This window comes from Perca fluviatilis, chromosome 24, assembly GCF_010015445.1.
Source record: "Perca fluviatilis chromosome 24, GENO_Pfluv_1.0, whole genome shotgun sequence".
Classification (NCBI taxonomy): Eukaryota; Metazoa; Chordata; class Actinopteri; order Perciformes; family Percidae; genus Perca; species Perca fluviatilis.
Window position 1 is genome coordinate 13,009,910 of NC_053135.1, and position 10,759 is coordinate 13,020,668.

Sequence of the window (10,759 nt, forward strand, 5' to 3'; positions counted from 1 at the left end):
TTCAGTGGCTAAAGTTCTGTGCAACATACCAACTTAATCTCTGTCTAACCTGTTGAACCGTGGATACTTTTACACACTTGTTTAGACACAAACTAAAAAAAACAGACAGACATGTTATTCTCTATACTTTACCGTAGACCTATGGCCCATAAAGTACTTCAAGCGTCCTTCTAAACTGGAACAGTGTTGCATTAACAACCTGCTTAAGAGAAAAGCTCTTTAAGTTAACGTCGGACCTGTTGTTGTCTCTCCTGCTGTGTCAGTTCAACAATGGTGTAATAATGACTGTCTGGTTGCACAGACACATTCCCTGTATGTCTGCCAAAACAAAGAGTTCAGATCCTGCTGTCTGTCTAGCTTACCTTTATCCTCATAATTTTGCAGCACATGCCACAAGTAATTAGATATATTCGCCTTGTTCTAAAAATGCACATTTTAGTATGTCCAGGCTTATAATGATTCCCCACATTGCATGCTATGAACGGGTCCTTGCATCTCCCTGCTTGTCGAGGGTGCTGGCAGGACCTTACAAATCATAACTTAAGTTATCTCAGGACACTTTACAGATAGAGTAGGTCTAGACCACACTCTATAATATACAGAGACCCAACAATTTCCTCCAAGAGCAAGCATTTGGTTCGACAGCGGCAAGGGAACATTTCTCTTTAACGGGTAACTAATGTTTTTTCCAACCTGGACCCTATTTTCCTGTGTTTTTTGTGTCTAAGTGACTGATGGGAACAACAATCTTTGACATTGGTCCAGTATTAAGCAAGATCGCTGCAGTCGGCAGCGGCTAAACAAGCTACAATGTAAGTTAATAGGGTAATTACCCACCTTGTATTTACCTTCACAAAAGTGCTTGTTTTGCCACTGACAGGTTCAGATTTATATTCTAATTGTCTGACAATATTAGACACAAAAACATAGGAAATTAGGCAGAACCTGGCTCTGGGTGGGCGGCCGTCTGCCTCGACCGGTTGGGGGAGAGGGAAACGAGGGAGAGTGAGACAGAGAGACACAGAAATATGACTCGTCATTATTATAGCAGTGGGTATGATGGAATGACATGATGAACTGTGGCAATTATTTTGTGTGTATTATGCAATTCAATTTCAATTCAATTTTATTTATAGTATCAATTCATAACAAGAGTTATCTCAAGACACTTTACAGATATAGTAGGTCTAGACCACACTCTGTAATTTACAAAGACCCAACAATTCCAGTAATTCCCCCAAGAGCAAGCATTCAGTGGCGAGGAAAAAATCCTTCTCAGGGCGGAGCAGGACATAGCAAGTGTATCAGGGCATAGCAGGGCGCGGAGCAGGACTACGGCGACAGGCTACAACCATGATTTAGGGGCCACCCTAATCCAAGGAAACATGCTGGGCGAAAAGAAAACATATGGACTCCGGGGAATAAGCTCCTCAGAGCTAGGTTAGTAACAAGCATTTCTCGAACATGGAAGCACACAGATGGAAAGAGAGAGGAGAGAGAAGTGTGTCAAAGGAAGTCCCCCGGCAGTCTAAAACTATAACAGCATAATTAAGAGAGACAGGTTAAGGAGAGGAGCCTGGTCGGCCTAGAACTCTCCCCTGCCGGATTGGGCTGTACTGGCCTGTCTCCCTCTACTTTGATTATATCATTGATTATATGGTAGATGAGTCTAATGACTATGAAGAGAAGCAGAGAAGAGAAGGGGAGCCGTGTCTGAAGCTATACACCCTCCCTCGCCGGTCTAGGCGAACGCTGCAACTCCTCACTCCCTAACTATAAGCTTTATCGAAGGGGAGAGTTTTAAGTTTATTCTTAAATGTGGTGACGGTGCCTGCCCCACGGACCCAGACTGGGAGCATACATCTAGGTGAAATGTACTGTGAGGGCTACTTTTTTGAAACGTGTAAGGGGCACTATCAAGTATTTGGTTTCACCCAAGCATGAGATCCATAAAATATCAAGACTTTATAAATAAATGTAAGTAGTCAGTATGGTTCAATGAATAAATAGTTTTTTTATTTAAAAAAAAAGGAAGTTTTTCAAATGACAACTTTTACTTATTTCAGGGGAGTTTTATTTCATAATGCCACATTTATTTATTTCCCTCTCTTTATTTCCATTTCTTATATTCAAATAAAGGGGGCCTTAGGGTTTGTCCGGGCTCTGGCCTTAATAAGCAGTAAATTCAGGAATAAACCTCAGTCGTGACATTTATTAATCTCAACACTGCCTGTGCGTGCTGTTTCGTATTCATTACAAATTGTTTTGCAGATACCAAACACACACCAGGAATGCAACTATGTTCAAGAAAACCAGTCAAACCAGATAAAGAAACACTTCAGTCAGACAGCTGAGTGGAAATCATTACCAATGGGGCAGAGTTGAAGTTAACTGATCTGCCTTAAAACAACTACACCACCACGGTTGTAGAGATTTCAGGATGAAAACTTGCCTGTTTTGACAACTCATAGGGAGCGAGAGAAGGTGCTGAGGGGAGGAAAAGTGGAGGATAAGAGAGGGTCGTAATCCCCAATAATCCCCCTCTCTCCCCCACGGGGCGCCAGTGACAAGCCTGGCTCTCTGTGCTTCCGTCTGCGGTTTGTTTTGAAATTTCAGAGGGCTCTCGCTTGGAGGCAGAGGCACGTGCCTCCAAGAAATGTGACTTTGGGGTGGAGGACAAACAAGGACAGGGACATAATGAAGACCTGCTGCACACTGACCCTGAGCTTCCCACAAAATACTCCCATGGAAAAAATCACTGACTGTGTGGGTGTGTGCAAGTTTTACTTTTATGGACATTTTCCTTAATTTAACCCTTGTGTTGTCTTCCCGTCAACCTTTTTTCACAGATTGTTTTTGCTTTTTCCAACGTTTTAAATTGTTAAATTTTTCTTCTACACATTTTCAGCGCTCATGTCTACGTCCCATATTTTCTGATATAAAACAAAAATTTTAAACGGGTCAGTGTGACCCAAAGTCAACACAAGGTTAATCTGCACAAACAGAAAGGCGGGGGAGGATCAACGTGAAGCCAAATATTTTCCAACACTCATACATCTTGTCCTGATATATTTTGTTGTGCATTAAGCAAAACTCTTCTCTCTGTCTTTTAATGCCTCACCGCCATTGTTTGCGCAGTTTGTGAATGACAAACGTGAGCAAAAATCTCTTTCTAGACTCAATATGTTGTGCTAACGTTCAATAATAGACAGGATGACAGTAGGAAAAGGGAAGATGAGAAGACACAAGAAGAGATACCAGAGCAAAGGGCGCTCAAAACCTATTGTTTTCTTACTAAATTAAGTTAAGTCATTTGAACAGTATTGAATCTGAGCGTCTGACAATTAGTGAGTCTTTTTTCGGCAGTTTTACGTTGCATTTTTCATCATTGTGAATTATCATGTTAAAAAACTGCCAGCTTTTTGTGCCTGGGTGCGTTCAGTTTTAGTGGAGGTGAAGAGAAAACGCTTGATGCAGCAAGTTCATGTCAACTACAGTATCTGGGTATCTTCAGAAGGGGCGACTGTGGCTCAGAGCGGTCGACTACCGACTGGGACTCAGGTGGAAGAGCAATCATCTACCAATCGGAAAGTCGGTGGTTCGATCCCTGGCCCCTGCAGTCTACATGTCGAAGCGTCCTTGGGCAAGACGCTGAACCCCAAATTGCTCCCGATGCTGCACCATCGGTGGGTGAAAGTGCATGGATGTTTATCTGATGAGTTGGTAATAAGTGGGAATGTCCACACATGTCGCCAGGGTTTCTGCAAACGACTCACCCTTCGTCTGAATCTTGCGTGTAACTAGATGTGTGGAAGCAGCTGACTCGAGTTAAAAATCAGCACTGATTGAGTGCACATGTGAGTCTGCGTGTGACAGAAAACCAGACAGGTGAGTTCCTTGTGTGGATGACTCGGACACCACAGAACACTGAATCCATTGATTAAATGTGTCTGTGTGTGGTATTAAAGGGTTCTCTCAATAAAACAAAATACTGTCTAATCCCCCAAAGCCTCATCTGTAGTTTGGGGGGGGGGCAGTCAAATGAATTGCATATTTGTAAGAGTACTTGTTCGTGTCCTTGGCATCAGTGGAAAACCAGACAGAAGTCAAGGTATAAAAAAAAAGAAAAGCATTGATGAGTCCAACTCGTCTGGATCCAGACACCGACATCACAGATTTGTTGAATAGTCGGGTGTTTGTGGCTGTTTCCCATGGTCAGAGAAATTGACCAATCAAGACTTGGTCGCAGTGCAAGCAACAGCTTCTGTCTCAACTAAAAATGACATTATCTGGACAGATTTGTTACTTCCTACTGACTGATAAGGGCAAAACAAAATACCCCCACCCCCACCTTCCAACAAGAGCTTGTTAATGTATATGTCAAATTTAATTGTGCATTCTTAGGATTAACTGTATCTATGGATGGCTACTTTCTTTCTTAGTGACTTCCTTACCTATAGGCCAGTTAGCCAATCATTGGTCTATATCCTCAACGTTCCACTTCCGGCATTTCTACGGTGCCGCAGGAATTTCCGCCAATGTCCGTTTCCTTCCACTTCCTTCGTGTTGGGATTTTAAACTCGGGTGGATTCATGAGGACTATGGTTAACTGCTCCTCAGATCTCTGCGGGATAAATTGAGACAGCTAGCTAGACTATCTGTCAAATCTGAGTTTTCTCTCGCACAACTATTTTGCAGCGTCTCCATGCGGAGCTTAGCGCCGCCCATGACAATCGTGATTGGTTTATAGAAATGCCAATAAACCAGAGCTTGTTTTTCTCCCATCCCAGAATGCTGTGTGGACTAGCCAGACCCTCCTCCGCTCCGCAGCGTGTGGATGGAGACTATAGCCATCATCATTAATGTTTGTTTTTTAACAAATAGGCTGATTCATATTTGCTAATAATATGTTGGATTCATCTTAAGACATTTTAATTTTTGAAAAAACGTAAAAAAAAAAAAAAAAAGTGCCGACCCCCCCTGCATAAACTCTGAGAACCCCTGACCCCTGTTAAGGATCTCTGATTCAGAGGATCTAACCAGCTCTCATCACAGCTGCTGTTTAAAAACTTCAAAGTCAAGGGTTGTGTCTGAAACAACCGTCCCCTAATTGTTACATAGTGCACTGTATTTACTTTCGGCCATTTTATTTGATTGTCTGAAAGGAGTGTACCAGGTAATATCACCTGCTGTGCGTTCAGATGCTTTAGGCTGGATCTTTCCTCCTAACTCGGCAACAAAATATGGTGTTATCGGTGGTATATTTGGGATTTCACAGTGATGAGAGTGCTGTTAACAGGTTGTCTTTTGTGTGTGTACAAACATGAAGCGTATGTCTGATGCCTGGACACTGGACAGGCTAATCCCCTCATACAGTAGCGTCTCCGGGGGGCCCACAGGAGGTGGGGCCTCTGTGACAGTCTGGACGCTCAGGGTTTAACCAGCAGGCCACCTGCTTTCTCAGCAATAAGGAACAGCACAGATGGAGGTCCAGTTCAGAGTGTGTAAAGAGGATTTTTTTAGTGGGGTTGATTTGGGGTCAGAATGGTCTTTGCATGTCTGGAAACAGTAGGTTGCATGCGTATCAGTTTATGTGCGTACTTGTGTATTTGCTGGTTGGACAATAAAAAAACAGCCTCCATGTGCCACCAGGCCAAAGGAGTTAATTGATGGATCACAGCACATAATGTAAACAATTGTCTTCTATATTTGCGTCCAAACATCAGCAGTGGCACAAATATATACGAGGTCAATCTGCGTGTGATCCCCTTGCCTCAGAGTACATCCTGTCCCCGCGGCGGCGTGCTTGAAGACAACACCTTTTGTCAATGGAACAGGATTTGCGAAAGTGCCATCTGGACTGGAGCTCTGTCTCTACGCAGCGTCTGATCCAGCGAGACAGACAGTCAGCCACTGCGAGATCAGGATCTAGGATCAGACTGACCTGAGGAGGGGGAGGAGGGTGGAGGACAGAGCAGGGCAGGTCAAGGCCCTCTAAATAGATATACATTAGATCAAAAATCTCAATTAATTAGTTGTTTTTTTCCCCAGGACACCCCCAAACTGAAGCTCCTTATTGTTCTCAAGTTCCATTTTTCTCATACCAGGGTTGTAAAACAAACATGAAGCTTTTGATTAGACTAGATTAATATCACATGAAATGGTTTGTTTTCATTAAAACAATTAGGTAAACTACAAAGAAACCTAGTTTTGATTGCCTGTGTCGAGCTCTCTGGTGTGCAGCCTAGAAAAAGTTGCTAAAAATAGACACACTAAGGCCGCTGTGCCTCGAGGTTAAATGTGGCCCTGAAAATAAAAGTGTCCTTATTTCTTGGCGTAAAATGTGCATGTATATATGCATTAATCAGTTTTGTTAATTTAACATTTTCGATATACTTTTGTATGTGAAGAAATGAGTAAAAATGACTTCAGATAAATCTCTACACCGCTATTTTATACTTTAATTATTAAAACTGGTTAAAATATTGTTTTATGGCTGTGGAAAATAGCTAACGCTCCAGATTTGAACTATTGGATGAATACAATAATAAAGCTATTCTATGATGTAAATGAACAAAGTAGTTTGGAATAAAAGATTTCCTTATAGGACCTGTTTTGTACCTGCGTACACTTTGTTTGATATAAAAAGTGTCTGTTTAGAACCTCCTTATTTAATTGTTGACTGGGTCTCTCACTTTTGTAAGTTTCTTATATATATATATATATATATATATATATATATATATATATATATATATATATATATATATACTACCAGTCAAAGGTTGTAGAACACCCCAATTCTTTTTTTTATTGAAATTTTAGCAGTTCCAAGTCCAATAAATAGCTTGAATAGTACAAAAGTAAGTGGTGAACTGCCTGAGGTTAAAAAAAAGTAAGGTTACCCAAAACTGAAAAATAATGTACATTTCAGTATTTTACAAAAAGGCCTTTTTCAGGGAACAAGAAATGGGTAAACAATGTAAAGCTGTTCTGCAGCAATGGAGGTTGATCAAGCTTTGAAAGTTGGTGCTACCAATTCCCACAGGTGTTCCAACTTGTCTGGATTACTTACAACCCCCTCTGTTTGTATAAAAGTATCGTTGGAACACACTGTGGTACCGTACCCTCGTGAGCATTATATGAACAGTATTGTACTGCAGAAAGTAGTGTGTTGCTATAAAAAAATGGCAGGAAAAAGGCAATTAACAATGGAAGAGAGACAGACCATCATAACATTTAAGAATGTTGGTCTTTCCTACAGAGAAATTGCGAAGAAAGTCAAGGTGTCAGTGAGTACAGTATTCTTCACCATCAAAAGGCAACTGGGGGAAACTCTGACAGGAAGAGGTCTGGCAGACCCAAAGCCACAACAGAATCAGAAGACAAGTTTCTGAGAGTCAACAGCTTGCGTGATAGGCGGCTCACAGGACAACAGCTTCAAGCACAGCTTAATAGTGGTCGTAATAAGCAAGTCTCAGTTTCAACTGGAAAGAGAAGACTTCGAGCTGCAGGTTTGATAGGTCGAGTTGCAGCAAGAAAGCCATTGCTAAGACGACCAAGAAACATCGTCAATGGACTACTGAAGACTGGAAGAAGGTGCTATGGACAGATGAATCAAAATTTGAAATCTTCGGTTCATCACGCAGGATTTTTGTACGCCGTCGAGTAGGCGAAAGGATGGTTCCTCAGTGTGTGACATCAACTGTCAAACATGGAGGAGGAAGCGTGATGGTCTGGGGCGTTTGTTTTGCTGGATCCGAGGTGGGGTTGGTGCGGTGATTGGTACAAGAAAGGCACCCTGAACCAAAACGGCTACCACAGCATTTTGCAGCGCCTGCAGTACCCTCTGGTATCGCCCTAGTTGGTCAGGGGTTCATCCTATAGCAAGATAGTGACCCAAAACAGAAGTCCAAGCTATGCCAGAACTACCTTAGGAAAAAAGAACAAAATGGTAAGCTTAAAAACATGGAGTGGCCAGCACCAGTCACCTGACAACCCCCCATTGAGCTGGTTTGGGATGAACTGGACAGAAAAGTGAAAGCAAAGCAACCTACAAGTGCCACACATTTATGGGAACTTCTGCAACAGAGTTGGGAAGAACTTTCTGAAGAATATTTGGCTTTTTTTGTAGAAAGAATGCCACTCAGGTGTTCAGCTGTTATATCTGCCAAAGGGGCTACTTTGAGGAGTCAAAAATTTAGAATACATTTTGGTTTATAAATTGATTTCATGATTTCTTTTTTAACTTAAATTGTTTATTTGTTCTATTCTTTCATTTCAGAGTACAAGACATTGAACTGCATGAATTTCAATAAAAACCTGGAAAAATTGGGGTGTTCTAAAACCTTTGACTGGTAGTGTACATATATATATATATATATATATATAAAATCCTAAACCATGTTTTGTAACATTTGCAATGTCTCCTGCTGCTGCATGAATACATTATGACATATTAAGTGGAATATGAAGGTTATAACGTTCAGTTTTATTGACTTTCATTCAATATTAAATCTACCCTTTGGGGGTTGAGATCTCCTCTTTCGAACAAAAAGTTTGAGTATTAAACTGCACTAATTCTGCAATCTGGCGAATATTTCTGCAACAATTTGTGCCTTTTCTGCATCAAGTTATGTTTCAAATGTCTGTATTTATGTAAAGCAAATTAGAATAGGTTTTTGGGGTGGGTTGCACTGCAGTTTTAAATATTGGGAAATTACGCCTATGATTTAAAGTAATACTATATGGGGAGATTAAAAAGTAGACTCAATGTGTATTCATGTGTGTATACATTTGGTATGTCATATGGACTATTAACGTATGTTTGCATGAAAGTAGGCTACTTGTCTCACTTTTCTTTTGTAATACAGTTTTAAATGCTATAGTAAAAAATACTTAATGTAACGATCGCCATATGAATAGAATAGGTGTTTTTCCTCACAGTCGCCTATTATTCACTTTGAAACCAGCTTTTAATTAGAGACATCTACATAGCCTATGTATGAATGCATGAATGAATCATTTTATTATTGTGTCATGCACACAAAAAGTATGCCCAGCCCAAACGGGCTTACAAGACACCATTACTTATAGCAGGGGACCAAATACCAAAATAGCAACATAAATTAAACATACAAACCTTCTTGTCTTTTTGCCATGCTTTAGAAACAAAAGTCGCCAAATTACATCTATTAAATCTAAACAACCACTCCATTTGGTCATCATCAGTACACCAGAACATTTGTAATATAAAACACAAAGAGAGGATCACTGATACTGTGTAAGCTAAATACTACATTTTACACACACAAAAAAACAAACATCAAACACACGTCGTAATTAAAGCGTTTGCTATGGTTTTCAGCTCGGCTTCACATGACGTCGCCCTATATTTCTGCGCGCTCCCGTTTGCGCGTCCTCGCTACCAGCAATCCCTAATACATCCATGTCAGAGTGATAGAGAAAGACATGGCTCTGATCCATGTCAGGTCCTATGAATGTATAATAATAATAATAACGGAAGTTCCACATGCGGTAAGATGGCTGTAAGAGGGTTCGGTCATATATAACCAATCAGAGGTCTACATTGACGCAGGTTACGTATTTATATCATTACAGTTCTGCGCATGTGTAATGAGGTCTAGTGAGGAAGCAGCAGAATGTCTGGGTTAACCACGGATGTTAGAACATTAGAATTATATTATATTAACAGGGTTAACTGGGAAGCAATGAGGGTTATTTATTAGCTTTAAAATGTTGAGTAGAGAGAAAGCCAGCTGTATTTATTTTTATATATTGTGGAATTATATGGTTTATTTCTGGCCAACCTACATTTTTGCCTTAATTTAATGACTTAAATCCAGATTTTTATGGATTCTAGAGGGAGAAAAGGCATACATTTATGCCTAAAATTAAAACTTGTATACATATTTCTGAAGAATGCACCAATTGTCTTCTATGAAACCTGCTGGATAAGATCGGTCAGACTTGTACTTAAAACCACGAAAAAAAATAACAGTCCAGGTTTTACATTTTTCTTTTTATTCGAGGTGCAACTGTCTAGTGCAATTGTAACGTCACATTTGTGATGGGCTGAGGAACATGCACAAAACATCGACATACTTCTGCTAGGCCTTTTTTTCCCCCCTTGCCAAGTGTAATTATGGTGCTCAGCGCTCCAGTTGCACAACGAGCCACACAAAACACTTGGCTGTACAAAAGACAAAAAAAAAGAAACCATCGTCATTCATGAAAACAAACAAACAATATCGCATGTCCCCAAGCGGTCAAACAGTCCAGAGAATTTGAGCATTTGAGATAAGCGACGGCAGAGGAGAGTTTGCATACAGTACAATGCCGTGTGTCACTGCAGGAGAGACAGCATCTTAGTGTCGAGGGAAATAATCCTTGTGTTCCCAACCTGAGTAATGACATCACAGGTAGTTTAAAACCTGGCAAAACCATAGATATATATATATATATTTACACACATTTATATACACATATTGAATAAAACAACTAAAAAAGCTTTTATATATGTATCTATGGTTAGAAACCAGGCACTTGAATTGGAAATTTTGAATCTGTACAAAGTTCATTACTGAGAAACAGTCATGTCCTACTTATTTGCCTTTCCATCAATTCTTTTTTTTTTTTTTTTTTTTTTTAACGGATCACTAGGACATTAATCACATCAACAAGAGCGGAAACATTGAAACGAACAAACCTTTCGTACAAAAACCTTGATTCCCTGCAT